Source organism: Aulonocara stuartgranti, assembly GCF_965226115.1.
Source record: "Aulonocara stuartgranti genome assembly, chromosome: 15".
NCBI classification, from domain to species: Eukaryota; Metazoa; Chordata; class Actinopteri; order Cichliformes; family Cichlidae; genus Aulonocara; species Aulonocara stuartgranti.
Genome location: NC_138951.1, coordinates 32,566,511 through 32,584,102, shown reverse-complemented (window position 1 = coordinate 32,584,102; position 17,592 = coordinate 32,566,511).

The window sequence follows — 17,592 nt, the reverse complement described above, 5'->3', positions numbered from 1 at the left end:
AAGAGTAGCCAAAGAGTCCTCACAAAGGTAACCACACACACACACACACGCACACACACACACACACACACACACACACACACACACACACACACACACACACACACACACACGATAAAACACACACACGCGCACACACACACACACACTGTCCTTTGAAATGACAGTTATTGACCGATACGGGCACTGCAATTAAAGGTTAAATACATTTTCAATTTTAAACATCAGTTGTCACGTTATTGAAGTGGTTTTATTAAAGCTTGGAGAGATTATGCATTTCTATCAATTACCCAGGAGATGCTTCTGTCATTCATTTCTCATTCTAACATGTGGTCAAGAAGACTGAATTAGTCTTAAGTTATGTTGCTAGTGGCACTTTAAAGTCATATTGGATCATTTGGAGGTCCAGGCTTTTATTATCAGTTAGTCATTTCCTTATAGTGTACAACTGAAGCTCTGTCACTTTCTTAATGTGACTTTCTGGCACATTAAAAGTAAAATAAACTGAATTCCTCATAGTACTGACCAAACCTGAAACTGACAACCAGCTTGTCTATACATTTACTTTTTATGCTTCATACTTGTACCCAATTACATTAAGTGTAAAGTAATGTTTATTTATTAAACTGAATTTTCTTAACAGAATGAATTACTAGATGCATTTGAAATTTAAACAGGGTCATATGCAGAATATATGAAGCGCTCCTGAAATATTATGTAACATTTTGTTACACATTATATTTTATATATAAGCAATTTAAACTGTTGTAAAGATGACATGTCATGGTTCCAGCTGTTTAAATGTGTAAATTTCTGTACTTCATTTAAATGCAGTGGAGTCATTTACAGCTTCAAGATGCTATTTAAGTCACAGGACTAAAAACCTAGCAAGCCATATGTCTTATGTTTCACTGTTATAGTGTTCTTTGACATGAGTACTCTGATCCGCCATGGCAATATAGGCTCTCAAAAACTATTGTCTTTTATAAACCTATAAATTTCACATTAGGGGGTTCGAGAAAGGGTGGTGGTGTCATAAGTTGCAAGTTTAACAGTAAGGAGACCCTGAAGAGCACTTACTCATCTTGGTTATGTTTAGGCATCGTAATTAGGTGAAAACTGCATGGTTAGGATTAGGAAAAGATCATAAAGGCATGGATGAGAAAAGACACCCTGTAAGTTCTTTTTCTTTAGTTTTTGTGTTTGTTGTTTTTTTGTTTGTTTTTTTACAAAACACCATTAATCAATCCCCAAAGGATGTGATAATACATAAAAGAAGCTTAGTAGTTTGTTACCCTGTCAAGGATTAAAAACTGTAAAATCTTTATAATCCTTTAACATGCTAAACAACATTTCTTTCCAAGTGCTTCAATCCAGTTGCTGGTTGTAAAGATAAAGAAATGTGATTTGTCTGAGGAGTAAAAGCAATGTATTCAGCATTGATGCACTGAAGAGCAGTGTGTGAGTAATGTAAATTCCAGTTTTGGATGACTGGGAACACCGAGTTGAATAATCCCTCACTGAGCATTTCATGGATGACCTTTCCGGTCTTCAGCATGAACGGCGGTAATGTGAAATGCAGATGGAAAAGAGAGTGATCGGGGTTCAGCAGGGGGTGAGCAGCGCCCTGTAGCTTTGATTCCTCCTAGGCTGCTATGAATCTCCAATGAATTTTTGAGATCACAAGAGATGTGCTTGATTTGATAACAGTAGCATCAATAAGTGATATCAAACCAATGCTGCTGAATTCTTCAGGGACACTTTTAAAAAGGCCTAATGTTTAAACTCTGCCAGCCTTAAAATCTTCATCTACAAGGGCTAAGGAAAAAAATGTCCATACAGTAAACTAGGCTGGTTTCAGAGGCTTTGACAAGGTGACTCATAAAAGGGGTGTTACATATAGAGAGCAAGACACGCTGGCTGGGGCAGTCTGGAAACTCAATCCTCTTTTTCTCTGGTGCTGATAGATATGCTGCAGTCTGTGATGGTGCCTCGTAAATATGTCATTTACCCAAATCAAAGACAGAAATGTTCCTGTTGTATTTACTGGTAGTCTGAAGGTCTTTCTGAGTGCATGACTGTCAGGAACATAAGAATTTACCAGGAGATGTAAAGATCACAAATGAAGTGAAAATCATTTACTTGTCTGGAGTTTTAGTTTTTTTTTAACAGCCATTAAACCCTCCCATGACTCCTTCATGGGAGGGTTTTTTACATCTCATCCAAAAGTCTCTCATTATGTCCTGTACAGTCCTTTATGATCTTGGGCATGTTTCCCATAAGGCCTCATCTGTCTGTCCTGGTGTGACAGAGGGGCCCGGCCTCCTCTCATTCCTGTCCAACAGCTTCATCACTCACCTCTGACTGCTGCTTTCTCCACATCAAAACAATGCCGTGCCAGAGTGAATTAGTATGTCCTTCACCTTGGGTGGAACCCTGTCATTACTTTGCCAAGACTCAAGTGAAGAAGGTATGATTTAGCACACGCTAAAAAGCGCAACATTGGTATATCTTCAAAGGCTGAAGACATTAGGTTTATGGCTATCTTTCCACTCCCTCAAGATTTAGTAAAAGAAAATGTAAGGACAGTTTTGAACCAAGCACTTTAAATATACACTTTACAGTGTCCTTAGCACTGCTGAATTGACCACAGGTGCATTGGTTATATTTATAAAGTAGTTAAAGTCATCACAGTATTCTATAGATACACTGAAGTCTCGCAAATTATGGTCAGATGAGTACAAACTGAAATTTAATGAAGTTTAACATGAAAATTGTTTTCACTCCAGCCAGGAAATTAAGTATTGGAAAAGTTTTTACGCTTGATTTGATTGAAATCAAATATACATTTTCTCTAATTTTATTTTCAATATGTGTCAGAACAATATAGGGGCAATAAAACAGACTTTAATAATCCATATTTAGCATGCATAGATTTGATATGAATGACTTTAAATTAATAAAATTAAAAGAGAGCAAGAAATAAATTAAATAAAATTTAAAAAAAGAAGAGGGTTCAGGCTATACTACAAAAGGAAGATGGCCATACTAAATGTGATTTTCAAGCACCTGTACAAACTGTTGCCTTATTTATGAATGCAATATCAATACTGTAAACTGTATTATTAATGCAATGGTAATGATGATGATTATGAACCATAGCAGTAAAATATTTCTCTAATCCCCACACTGTATTTCCACTTTTGTCATTTTCCTGGCAAAACATACCATAACATCTTTGCACACCAATTTGAAGAGTGGGCTACAAGCTAAAATGTTTAAATAGTTATGGATAAACTGCTGGGCTGCATAAAGTCCCATTATAGCATACTCTATCGTTGCTGCAAAAGCTTTCTGAAGTGCCGAGACTGCCAAAACAAATTGTTTCTAAAATCTTTTAAAATCTAAATAAAATCAGAAGTATCAAAGTGCATGACAAACTTTGTGCTCCTGCCAAAGCTTTTGGCCATGACTTTGTTAGAGGTCCCCTTGGTGAATGTGGAGGTGCTTCAGCTAGTTTTTTCTTTCTGAAATATACATTTAAGGACTTCACTGTCAGATCTCAGTATGTGCTGCAGAGCTTGTACAACGTGGCATGGGTTTTCATGTGCCAGGCAAACACATGCATACTGAATTCTGAAAGTGTACACACACGTGTACATTACATTATTACAATAAGCAGTTTAGGTATCAGTTAAGGTGTCATGGCTACCTCCTTTACAATGCTACTTTGACAACCTTGCTGCTGAACACCAACTGTTCTAAAGGACCTTGCAGCTGAGCAAAAAGACTGCCGTGTCCTGTGTGATGTGGATCGATAGTACACCCCAGTGAAGCACACCTCCTTTACAGCTGTTGAACTTGAGCTAGAAGGGTTAAAGGAATGAGGTAGAGCAAGGGCAGGTGTGGATGCAGACAGAATCTTTGATGAAGATGAGAAGCAGGGTGTGGATCGAAGATAAAGAAACCTAAAGGCTCTGACCGAGAGGGAAGACAGTCTACATCCTCACAGGTTTTGGGAGAGGGAGAGAGGAATGGATATCAGAATGGTCCATGAGAAATGGTAGTAAGTCAAAAAGAAGGCAGGAATAAAAAATAAAAAGGAAGCTGCATTCACATTTCAGCTGGGTTTGTTTTGGAAAGCATGGATGGGGTTGGTCTATCTACAGGAGTCAACAAAACAGAAAGAACATAATGTAAAGCATTTAAAATAGTGGTGAATAAAATAAAAACTTTCATGGGTACAAACTGATGAGACTGAAACAGAATAATTGTTCTTTATTAAAATATGCAAAAAAAACCTGTGAAACCAGTGAACTGAGGTTAATGGTGATGTATGGAGAAAAATACTGCACTATGTAGATCTTTCACATCTTCTAAAAGCCCCACTGAGGTCACTTCAGAAGACTTAAATGTGTTTTCATATTTTCAACCATGATAGAAGGCCAGGCCTGTGGCATTTTGGGTCACTTGTGGATGCTTTGTTAGGAATAACCAAGAGCTGTGCAGCTGTTAGTGGGAAAATGGAAAAGTTGAAGCAGGGCTTTGAGAAGAAGAAGTGATGAAAGTGGAGGTTGGTTGCAATAATTGACCTGGAGCAGATTTTCACGCTGTGTTGTTTGCATGCTTTGTCAGAAAAGACAATGGAAACTACCAGAGGCAACGCATGCCTATAAATAAGGCAGGAAGTATAGAAAGTAATATTGACAAGGGAAGAGGCTGTGTAGGAGTCCATTAGTCTCATAAAAAATGAAGGCAGGCATTAGTGGTCAGGCTGAGAAAACAACCCTGAAGTTGAACAATCACAGTTTTGTGTCCTCCTCAAGACAATGCATGCAAAGTCAGTGACCTGAACTGAATTCTCTAAGCTTCTTCTCTTTTCTTAGTAGTTGTTAATGGAAATAAAAGTAGCTAAGATGCATTGACTGTTGTTTCCGTACTATATACTGTATCCTTTATAGCCCTCTTCTAAGGCTCACAACTTAGAAACACATTCCTGAAAAAGTGTTTTATTTCCCCATGGGCACACTGTAGGGAAGTTATATTTGGTACAAAGTTTACATTGCAGTCCCCCCATTGCACACGGAAGACTGCAATAGAGCAAACAAATATCCAATTTAACTGTCATTACAATCAATCATGCAGATGCTCCAAATTGCCAAATGAGACCTTTTGCAATGTGATCAGTGGCGTTTGTTAAAGGACATGAAGGATATGAATATAGTGCTTGATGAGCTTTCAGTCATGTCTAACTCAAAGAAGGGTTGAAAAGCGTTCTGAATACTCAAAAGTGCATTCAGAACACTAAGTTGTGTATCTCACTCTGAATCTCAGCACAAGCCTCTTTTAATTTACCCCAAATAAGCAGTTTTTAAACTCAGCATTGAAAATTCAAAGAGCAATTTCCCAGCCTCCACCAAAAAAGTGTTTTTTAAAGAGAGCAAAGAACAGCAACAGACTATACATATTCACAAACATTCTTACATTTTATGAGAATAGCCACACCTTCTTCTGTCATCTACTCTGGCTCTAGCGCCCTTTCTGCCAGAGCGATGGTGGCTGAGACGCAGCTGAGCGGATGTGTAAGTGCTTGGCTTAAAAGAGGACATGTTGGCTGCATTTAATCTTCAGCTACTCTTTCTATAGTTAGGTAGGAGTCAGTCCATGTTTCTTTTTAGCTGAAAAACATTACACCCAGGTAACCTGCAGTGTTGAAAACGTGTTTTCCGACAATGTTTGCTACCTTACAATCCGTCCTGCTCTGTAGTAAAACCAGCAACATTTCATTGTCCTGTTGCTCCCATTGAAATGTATATGACCTATTTAAAATCTAAAACTTAAAATTGTCCATAGCCTGCTGTTGTTACCACTGTCCTGTTAGAAATGGATACTAACTAGCTAACTTACTGAATGCCCATTAACCTTATAACTCCTGGTGTGTGTGTGTGTGTGTGTGTGTGTGTGTGTGTGTACAGAGAGACAGCCAGGTTCATAATGGATATAAGTACGTTTTTTCAAAAAAAGGAGCCACATTCAGGTAAAAGTGTAAAATCAAATGAATATAATCAAATGAATCAAATCAAATTTGGTCACCTCAAACAAGGAAAATCTCTGGCTCTCACAGACCTGTAACGTCTTCTGTAAGAAGCTTTTCTGTCCCCCACTCGTTACCCGTATGAATGGCACCTGTTTGAACTCATCATCTGTATAAAAGACACCTGTCCACAGCCTCAAACAGTCAGACTCCAAACTCCGCCATGGCCAAGACCAAAGAGCTTTCGAAGGACACCAGGAAAAGTATTGTAGACCTGCACCAGACTGGGAAGAGTGAATCTACAATAGGCAAGCAGCTTGGTGTGAAAAAATCAACTGTGGGAGCAATCATCAGAAAATGGAAGACATACAAGACCACTGATAATCTCCCTTGATCTGGGGCTCCACGCAAGATCTCAACCCGTGGGGTCAAGATGATCATGAGAACGGTGAGCAAAGATCCCAGAACTACACGGGGGGACCTGGTGAATGACCTGCAGAGAGCTGGGACCAAAGTAACAAAGGTCACCATCAGTAACACACTACAACGGCAGGGAATCAAATCCCGCAGTGCCAGACGTGTTCCGCTGCTGAAGCCAGTGCATGTCCAGGCCCGTCTGAAGTTTGCCAGAGAGCACATGGATGATACAGCAGAGGATTGGGAGAATGTCATGTGGTCAGATGAAACCAAAGTAGAACTTTTTGGTATAAACTCAACTTGTCGTGTTTGGAGGAAGAAGAATACTGAGTTGCATCCCAAGAACACCATACCTACTGTGAAGCATGGGGGTGGAAACATCATGCTATGGGGCTGTTTTCCTGCCAAGGGGACAGGACGACTGATCCGTGTTAAGGACAGAATGAATGGGGCCATGTATCGTGAGATTTTGAGCCAAAACCTCCTTCCATCAGTGAGAACTTTGAAGATGAAACGAGGCTGGGTCTTCCAACATGACAATGATCCAAAACACACCGCCCGGGCAACAAAGGAGTGGCTCTGTAAGAAGCATTTGAAAGTCCTGGAGTGGCCTAGCCAGTCTCCAGACCTCAACCCCATAGAAAATCTGTGGCGGGAGTTGAAAGTTCGTGTTGCTCGGCGACAGCCCCAAAACATCACTGCTCTCGAGAAGATCTGCATGGAGGAATGGGCCAAAATACCAGCTACTGTGTGTGCAAACCTGGTAAAGACCTATAGTAAACGTTTGACCTCTGTTATTGCCAACAAAGGTTATGTTACAAAGTATTGAGTTGTATTTTTGTTATTGACCAAATACTTATTTTCCACCCTGATTTACGAATAAATTCTTTACAAATCCTACCATGTGGATTCATGGATTTTTTTTTCACATTCTGTCTCTCACAGTTGAAGTGTACCTCTGGTGCAAATTACTGACCTCTGTCATCATTTTAGGTGGGGGAACTTGCACAATCGGTGGCTGACTAAATACTTTTTTGCCCCACTGTATTTTATCTTATTCTTTCCCAGTTAAATTTACCCTTCATTCTAATTTGTGTTGTACAGTTATTTCATTTTTAACTTTAATTTTTATATTTTATTTTATTCCTTCCTAGTTAAATTTACCCTTTTTAATTTTCATAATTATTTCCTATCTTATTCATAGCCTTTTCTTTTTTTCTTTAGGTCACGAGCAGTTGTCTAAGCATTTCACTGCATATCGTACTGTATATGACTGTGTACGTGACAAATAAAATTTGAATTTGAACATCACTTTCACAACAGCATCTATTTTCATTCAAAGGCTTTATGGCTTTTCCTATAATACCTGGGGGGCCAGTCTCTAGTCAAAATGCCCGGGCCAATCTTTTGTCCCAGTCCAGCCCTGCTGAAAGGTCAGGTAATTTAAGAGATTTCCTGATTTGATTTAATATCTTTGGAGAGTGTTTAACAACAAAATTACAACTGATCCATTTGTTAGAGGAACTGGTGTCAGAAAACAATAAGGCCGGTAATGAGGTTTCAAATACTGTTGTTGACTCTACCTGAAGCCAGAGCGGGAGATTGTCATAACGGTGGTCAATAGGCAGACCCCACTGCCAGTGTAATAGAGCTCTTGAGTTTGCAGCCCAGTAATAGTGTCTAAACACAGGGAGACCCAGCCCCCACTGGAAGTACTTTTTTGAAGATGAGCTTTGGATATCTGAGGGGGTTTTCCTGCCCAGATAAATGAGAGAATTAATGAATCATGCTGCTTAAAAAAATTAAGTGGCAAGTAAATAGGGAGGTTTTGAAAAAGATATAGAAATCGTGGCAGAGATACCATTCTAAATGCATTTATTCGACCAAAGACAAAGGGAGCAGTTTCCATTTTCTAATATCCTCTTTGAGCTTATCCAGCATTTCCAAGAAGTTCAATTTATAAAGAAGTTTTGGATTTTTAGGAATCTTAAGGCCAAGATTGGTAAAGGATGTAGTCACTAATTTAAATGCGAGTGAGCTGAGAAACTTTGGGCACAAATTATCTGTTATCGGCATGAGCTCAGATTTGTCCCAATTAATCTTTCCCAAAGTGTTTAATGCAATTTAAAATGTTAGGAAGTGAAATTTCTGGTTTGGAAAGACAGATCAATAAATCATCTGCATACATATTAACAAGACTTTCAACATTTGCAAATTTGACTCCCTGTATGCCTGGGTGGTTTCTTATATTAATAGCAAGGGGCTCCAGAGCTATGTCAAAAAGAAGAGGTGAGAGAGGGATTTATCTGCATTAGTGAGGATGCAGGACACCGGACACAGATAAATCATTTTAACCCAATCCATGAAATATTCCCCGAAACCAAATCGTTTAAGGGTCTCAACTATATAGGGCCATTCAATCTGATCAAATGCTTTTTGGGCATCAAGAGAGAGCACAAATATTTTTGCCTCTTTTCCATAACTTGAATAAATTGTATTTAATAATAAACGAATGTTATTAAATGACCATCTACCAGGAATAAATCCTGTTTGGTTGGGGTGTATAATTGTTGAAATGTGTTTGTTTAATCTTGTAGCTAAGACTTTGGTTATGATTTTATGACCACAATCTAATAGAGCAATGGGTCTATAATTTGCTGGGTCACCTTCCTCCTTTCCAATTTTATGAAGCAAGCAGATATTTGCATCATAAAGTGAAGTTGGTAACCTTTAATTTTTAACTGAGTCCTTTACCATTCTAAGCATGAGAGGAATAATTTTGTTTTGAAAATTTTTATAGAATACATTACCAAATCCGTCTGGGCCAGCTGTCTTTCCAAGCAGTAGGGTCTGAATTGCTCTTAAAAGATGGTTTTCAGAGATAGGGGATTCAATTTCGTCTCTCAGGGCTCCATCTAGTTGAGGAATAGAAAATTGGTCGAAGAAATTGCAGAAATCGCTTTGAGAAGGTTTAATTTTACTAGAATGCAAGTTTTTATAGAATTTGGCGAAACAAGTGTTAATTTCCTTTGGGTTGGTGCTTACTTTACCGGACTTCATATTCACTTTTTGGATTCCTCGTTTTGCTTGTTCTCCTCTAAGTTGGTTTGCCAACAGTTTTTCTGGTTTATCTCCAAATTCAAAATGTCTCTGTTTGAGCTTCAAAAGAAAATTGCTAATGCGTTTATTTAAAATTGTGTTTCAAGATCTGATTTAAGTCAGTTTGCAACTAGGAAGATCTATATACTTCTTCCAGTTCAGGAAGCTTTGTTTCTATTTCTTTGAGCCTTTACTTGAATAGTTTTTTCTTGGAAGATTCAAAGGAAGAAATGTGGCTTCTCATTACGGCCTTGAAAGTCTCCCATAGAATAGAATCCGAAACTTCCCCATTATCATTAGTAGCAAGAAACATATCAATATTTGCACTAAGATTGTACGTACACTCTTGATCGTTCAGAAGGGAAGGGTTAAAACGCCAATTATAATTCTTGGTCAAAATGTTTTTGAAGACCATTGAAACTGGGCTATGATCAGATATTACAATATTATTGTAATTTGAATCAACAACCATGGGCAGAAGCTCAGAGGATATCAAGAAATAATCAATTCTAGTATAAGTTTTGTGGACGTGAGAGAAAAATGAATAGGCCCTCTCAGTGGGGTGTTGTAAGCGCCAGCTATCAATTAAATTTCTGGTCTTGACTAAGTCATTCAGAGTCTGCACTGACATAATATTTCGAGGGGCTTTTGTGGATAGTCTGTCCAGAAAAGTGTCAAGATAGCAATTAAAGTCACCACCAATAATAAAGTTGGAGGCAACTGTTGGTATTAAGTTGAAAACTTTCTTAACAAAATCAGGATTGTCAATATTTGGAACATAGATGTTAAGCAAAATTATCGGTAGTAAGTTAATTTGACCGGTGACTATGAGGTATCTGCCATATGGGTCAGCAATCACAGAGTCTGAACAAAATGAGACATTCTTTTTAAAGAGAATCGCAACTCCTCTGGCCTTACTGGTAAAAGGAGCTTGAGATATCCATTTTTTCGTAATCTTCGTTGGTAATTAATATTTATATGAGTTTCCTGAAGGAATATTATGTTCGGTTTAAGTGATTTGAGATGCGAGAAAACTTTACCGCTTTTAGTTACATTTACAAAAAAAAACAAAAAAACAACACACTTGAACACACTGAAACAAACCCATATGGAAAAGATATATATATATAAATCTTATAAAGTTTGTATCTGTCTTGTGTGAAACTTGTATGAAAAGCATATAAGAGTGAAAACAGATATAAGATCCCTTGAAAAATTATATAATGAAACTTGTATGTTTTGGATACTTACTAAAACAATGTATGAAAGTAATGAGAAAGTGGCCACTTTCATGAGTAAATCATGTAAGCCTTATATGATTTACTCATGAAAGTGGCCATTTTCATGAGTAATCACATATAAGTTTTTACTATTTCTTTTCCATATGGGAACCCACAAGCACCCCCCCACTCCCCGTCCTCCCCCCACCCCCACATGAAGCACTTCTGAAATGAAGTACTGGCGTCCCTCTCGGCCCAAAGCCACTGGGCACACAGCCTTCAACACGTTCCTCCATAGAGTGTCCAATTCAACCAGAAAACACTGTGCTGAACTCTGTGCTCAAATGAACTAATAAGTGAAAACTTCAGTATGCCGGTCTCCCAAGACATTAAAAAGTAAAAATGGTAAATGGCCTGTATTTGTATAGTGCTTTACTAGTCCCTAAGGACCCCAAAGCACTTTACACAACCAGTCATCCACCCATTCACACACACATTCACACACTGGTGATGGCAAGCTACATTGTAGCCACAGCCACCCTGGGGTGCACTGACAGAGGCGAGGCTGCCACCGGGCCCTCTGACCACCACCAGTAGGCAACGGGTGAAGTGTCTTGCCCAAGGACACAACGACCGAGACTGTCCAAGCTGGGGCTCGAACCGGCAACCTTCCGATTACAAGGCGAACTCCCAACTCTTGAGCCACGATCGCCCCCATGATTGTATTTAAGTATTTTACAAAGGAGGCATAAAGCATACAGCTCTACTCCAAACTATTCAGCTCAGAGTTTATAAACATGAGCACCTCATCCAGTGTAGAAAAGACCTTCAGGTGTCCATTATGTTTCACCTGGAGTCTAGCTGGATACCAAAGGCTGTGTTCCACTTTTTTCACCCGCAGCACCTTCAACACCTCATTAAAGTCACGACGCTGCTGCCTCACCTCCGGTGTATAATCCAGGAAGTCTTGGTGTCGCGCCTCCCGCCGGTGGAGGTCTCAGCAAGTGGTGTCCTCGGTCGATGATAACCAGAGACTTGAATGTTCCTCCCCTAGAAGCTTAAGATCAAATCTTGGATAAATTCAGCCAGTCTGGGTCCCTCTGCTTTCTCAGGAATGCCGATAATCATGATCTTGTTTCAGCGCGAGTGACCCTCGAGGTCATCCACTTTTAATTTCAATTCTTTATTCTTGCTCTTCAAGTTGGAAACTACTTTGTCCATGCGGGACAGGCGATTTTCCTAATCTAGAGCCAGCTCTTCCATAGATTTCATTTTCTCCAGCAGCTCTTTTTGGGATTCCTGTACTGTTTGAAGAGTATGCTCCAAATTGTCAAACCTTTAGTTTATGTGACGGAGGATTTTGTTGGAGATCTTCTCCCATATTTGTGGCAGCTCTTCAGTATCGTTGTCACCTCTGTCTTCGGGGGAGCCAATGCTAACCATAGGGTTAGCCACGGTGCTAACAGCGTTAGCCAAAGTCGTGGTTCGTAGTGAAGAGTTAATCTGTTCACCAGGTTTTCTGGGCATCTTTTGTTGTATTCGGTGTAGGCTTCAATAGCTGGCTTGTTGAGAGAAAAGTTAATTAAGAGACCGTTAAGATAAATTTTTGAGTTTGGCACAGAGGAGCGTCAGGAAACATGTCTATTCCATGTGCTGCTCCGGAAGTGACCGGAAGTAAGAGCTCTTTTAACAGGAAAAAACCTCCAGCAGAACCAGGCTCAGGGAGAGGTGTCCATCTGCTGCAGCTGGTCAGGGCAAAGGAATGGGTGTGTGATATAATTTTTTTTTCAAAAGCGGCTTGCATGGGTAAGCCTTTATTGAAGAAAAGCCAATTAGAAAAGCAAATAAAATAAAACAGCACTGTTTTTACACACAAATATAATTATTTTATTCCCTAATTGCAGTGGTAATTTCATGAATATGAAATGTATAATATTTCACAAAATAAATGAGAGAGCCCGAATATTAACACAAAATCTAGAAGAAAAAAATATTACATAAGAGGTATATAGAGTGATTATGGTCATCTCCTCTTTACAGAAATTCTCTAGATACTTTAGGTTTTTTGGTTGCCATTTATCCACTTGAAGCTTCAGCTTTCTCCACAGATTTTTTATATATTACTGAGGTTTGGAGACTGGCTAGTCAAATCTATTAGCTTAATTTGCTTCCTCTTTAGCCACTCCTTGTTGTCTTGGCAGTATGTTTTGGGTCATTGTCATACTGGAAGACCCAGCTTCAGTGCTCTGATTGGGGAAAAAGGGTTCTTGTCCAAGAGTTTAAAGTATGGCCTCTTCTATTGGCTCATCCATACAGTGAAGTCATCCTGTACCCTTTCCAGAAATAATTCCCCAAGCATAATGTTGCCAATGGCCAACAGCATTTGGGGGATTCACCCTGTTAGTGCAAACATACCATTTTAAGCCTTACAAATTGTAATATTATTGCTTTTTTCATAGACTCATGTGTGAAATTATGTGTAAATGTGTGAAATGTTTTGGGAGGTCACGGTGGTCTGTTCTCAGGATTACCATGTATTTGGCATTGCCTTGTTCTCCCAGATGTTCTTTTAGTATTGCTCATTTTCTGCCCTCTGGATATGCCCATGTTATTTCCTTGCATCTCGTCTTTAATCACCCATTTGGATGTGAATGGATGAATAAGGCAATTTGAATGCTTAGATTGGACAAGAAGCAGTCCATTTACCATTCCAACGTGCATCAGTGAGCCTTGGCCACCCATGACCCTGTCACTGGTTCACCACTGTTCATGCCTGTGGTGGGGTGCGTTTGGTGGCTTGGCTGCAGGGAGTGGAGCAGCGGGTCCAGATTGTGGAGTCCATTGGTGCTGCTTTCTGGAGGGACAGATGGGACCAGAGGACCGTCCCTTCGCGTTTGCAAGGGGGCTGCACAACACCGTGGCAAGGTGGCTGCAGGAGGTGCGGCTGCTGAACATGATGGTGCTCATGGGGGGGCTCAGGGCTAGGACGATGGAGTGGGTCTGCTGTTGCTGGCTGGTGAGTCTCGAGGCTGCATTGACGCTGGCTGACGACCACCTGGCAACCCGACTGGAACACCCGTGGGAACAGCCATGGCCAGCAGCGAGGGACCGATTGGTCCTGGCCCCACTAAGGAGGGTCTTGGGAGGAGGAGGAGCGGGACCTTCCCGGGAGACCCCACCGGTTCCACCGGTAATTCACTCCACGGAAAATTTTCCACTGAAGCAGTCTCGTGATGATACCCTACGCTCAACCTTTGACCAGGTGATGAGTATTGTTGGTCAGATGGTGCACCCTGAAGCAGCACTGATGTTTCCTCATTTTGTATTGATTAGGGACAGATTGTGTTGAGTGAGCCATGACACCAGTTCTTGGTCCCTAAAAGCTGCTGGGAAATGATTTTCCAGGGGGCTCATTACAACCCAATGGTCATTCACGTGGGGTATGACTAAACTCTGGATAGAATAATGACCCGATTTTATTGGCCGAGCATCCGGGCAAATGTGTGCCCAGAGGGTCAGCTGTTTAACCAGCTGGCCATTCCAAAAGCACCATTTGTTAGGAGGTGGTGGGTAGTTGTATTGTTGTTTTTTGGGTTTTGTTTCCCTTTCTGGCATAGGTAGGCGGGGCGGGGCTTGATAGCATTCCGGCACACCTGCGGCGCATCGGACGTCATCAGTGAGCGCTTTTATGGAGCTGAGTCACGGACGTCTGGTGTCGGAGTATTGTCGCTGTCATAAGTGGTAACGTGTTGGTGCAAGCTGAATCTGTTGATTCCACGCTATTGAGCTGCATGTTTTGAGGATCCATCTCCTGCCTGCTTCTCCTTTTTACTAGCCTGTCCCGCTGCCTGCTCGCCTGCCTAGTTTTCTTTGTGTCAGGCGTTGTGTGGAGGCGAGGAAGAAGGAACCCAAACGCAGGACTGGCAGGTAGGTGAAGGTTTATTATAGGGAGTGGGTGAACAGAGGGTGAACGGACACTGACTGGCTGGACAACTGAACGGCTGACTGAACTGAGGGAACACACGGGAAGGACAACGTAACATCAATGACACGACAGTGAACAGGTAGAAACAGAGTGCTTAAATACACAGACTGATGAGGATGATAATGAGAGACCGGTGGGTACACAGCTGAACATAATCTGGCTAATGACACAAGACGAGCTGACACAGGAAAAGCAGGAAGTGAGCACATGGAAGTGGCAAAATAAACTGAACATGAACAAAGCTGAAAACACTGGGTCACCGACCCAGGAACCCTGACAGTACCCCCCCCTCCAATGGCCGGCACCCGACGGCCAAAAGAGCAAAAAAAACAGAACAGGGTGGGCGGAAGGGGCCCAGGACGGAGGGACGGAGTCCACACCGAGACAGCACCGGTGGGCGGCCACGTGGTCCGCGGCCGAGACGAGACAGTTCAGGCGGGTGGCCATGTGGTCCAGAACATGGCTGACGCGACGACGCGGCAGCAGCAGGACCAGGCGAAGCAGAAGCTGAAGCCGAGGCCGGACCAGGCGAAGCAGACGCTGAGGCCGAGGCCGGACCAGGCGAGGCGGAAGCCTCTGGCTGGAGACAGGCAGGGCCAGTGGGCGTGGAAGCCTCTGGCTGGAGACAGGCAGGGCCAGTGGGCGCGGAAGCCTCTGGCTGGAGACAGGCAGGGCCAGTAGGCGCGGAAGCCCCTGGCTGAGGAGCGGCCGGGCCAGCGGGTGCGGAAACCCCTGGCTGAGAAGCAGGAGAGCTCACAGCTGGCTCTGGGTGCTGTGGCTGCCGGTCCGGGAACTGAACAGGATGGTAGACGGGCGACTGGGAGACAGGAGGCGACTGGACTACAGACTGAGCAGGAGCAGACTGGACTGACTGGACTACAGACTGGACCGGAGCAGACTGGACTGACTGGACTACAGACTGGACCGGGGCAGACTGGACTGACTGGACTACAGACTGGACTGGAGGAGACTGGAGGACAGGAGACGGAAGTACAGGGGGCTGGAGTGAAGGCTGAACAGCAGGTGAGGGAACTGGAGTGGAAGCTGAACAGCAGGTGAGGGAACTGACTGGAGTGGAAGCTGAACAGCAGGTGAGGCTGACGACGGAGTTGAGGTTGGTGTGGCTAATGGCTGAGCTACAGATTGAGCTAATGAGGGAGATAAAGCTACAGCCTGAGCTAGTAAGGCCGGTGCCTGAGCAGGGGACACTTCAGCTAATCTAACTAGGGATAGTGCGAGGGCGTGAAAGGCTGGGTCAGGAGGTGGATGGAGTGGTGACGTAGCAGGTGAACCGGTTAGCTCTTCCAAGCCTCTAGGGAGGTCAGGCTGGGTTCTGGCTGCCCTCAGCCTGGGCGCTGGGACAGGCACGGAAGGTGGCTGGACACCAGTCACCCCCACCTGAGAAACAGAAGCGGGTGTGGAGGTATACTGGGTCGAAGCTGCCCTCCTCCTGGGAGCTGGCACTGGTGTGGGTGTAGACTGAGCCCCCGTGCTGGTGGGAAATGGCTGAATAATGGGTGTGGAAATAGTGACGGTGTGTGTGTTACTGGCAGATTTATTGGAGATTGTTCTGGTTTTCCTGCCACCACTATCTACAGTCTTTGGGAGAGCAGAGCAGAACAAATCTTCCCAGTCCACAGAATCCTCCAGGAGGGAAACATCCCACGAATCAGAGATGGGGTTATTGTGCGTTTTGAGTGAATAATCAGATGGTAAGTGCGAAAAACAGTGACTGGAGCTCACCATCGGGAGTGGTTGAAAGTAGTCTGTTTTATGGCGGCGTGTGCACCGCTTTCTCCGGGAAGAGGAAGCGGCCGGGGTAAACAGCAGAGCCTCTGGCGCGGTAGCCTCCGTTGAGCCGAGGTGGGAGGCGTAGCCGTTGTGCCGTGGCGATGGTGGAGGTCCGGCGAATGAGGTGGCTGGCGGGCGAGCGAGGAGCGGAGCGGTGGGAGAGCGAGCGGCCGAAGCTTGGCCTGTGACGCCCACTCTCCGCGGCGAATGCTCCGATGCAGGTGAGGCAGCAGGTGGAGGACCGCGGCGTCTCCGAGGCCCGCCCAGAGCCAGGCGAGTCCCCTCAAAGACGTGCTCCCTCTCTGAGAAGAGCCGCTGTTTCCCCCTGAGCTTCTCCGCCCAAATGGAGAGCGCTACCTCCTGCCACTCGTAGAGGTCCGAGTCCGCTGGGTTCCAATCGTGTCTTCGTGGCACGGGTCGTGTCATTCTGTGTGGAGGCGAGGAAGAAGGAACCCAAACGCAGGACTGGCAGGTAGGTGAAGGTTTATTATAGGGAGTAGAAACAGAGTGCTTAAAAACACAGACTGATGAGGATGATAATGAGAGACCGGTGGGTACACAGCTGAACATAATCTGGCTAATGACACAAGACGAGCTGACACAGGAAAAGCAGGAAGTGAGCACATGGAAGTGGCAAAATAAACTGAACATGAACAAAACTGAAAACACTGGGTCACCGACCCAGGAACCCTGACACTTTGTGTTGGCTTCTTTGGATCCGTGACGGAGAGTTACTTCATACCAGTCTGTGACCACCGCTACAGCTGTAGTTCTGTGTTTCAAGTAAGCTCTCCAACTCTCCCCGTCCACTTTAGTTTAACTCTCGGCTCTTCTTGCACATTTTTACCTGTCACTGTATATAGCCCCTTCCCTTGTAAATATTTCCCTATCATTGTATATAAATCTGCATCACTGCTATCTTGTGCCCGTGTGTGTTTCTGCCACTAAATCCATCCGTGTAAGTTCTCCTAACACCATTTTCCCATTTGAGTGCATTGGCATGGACCTTATCGGGCCATTTCACCGACGTGCATGCAGATATCGCT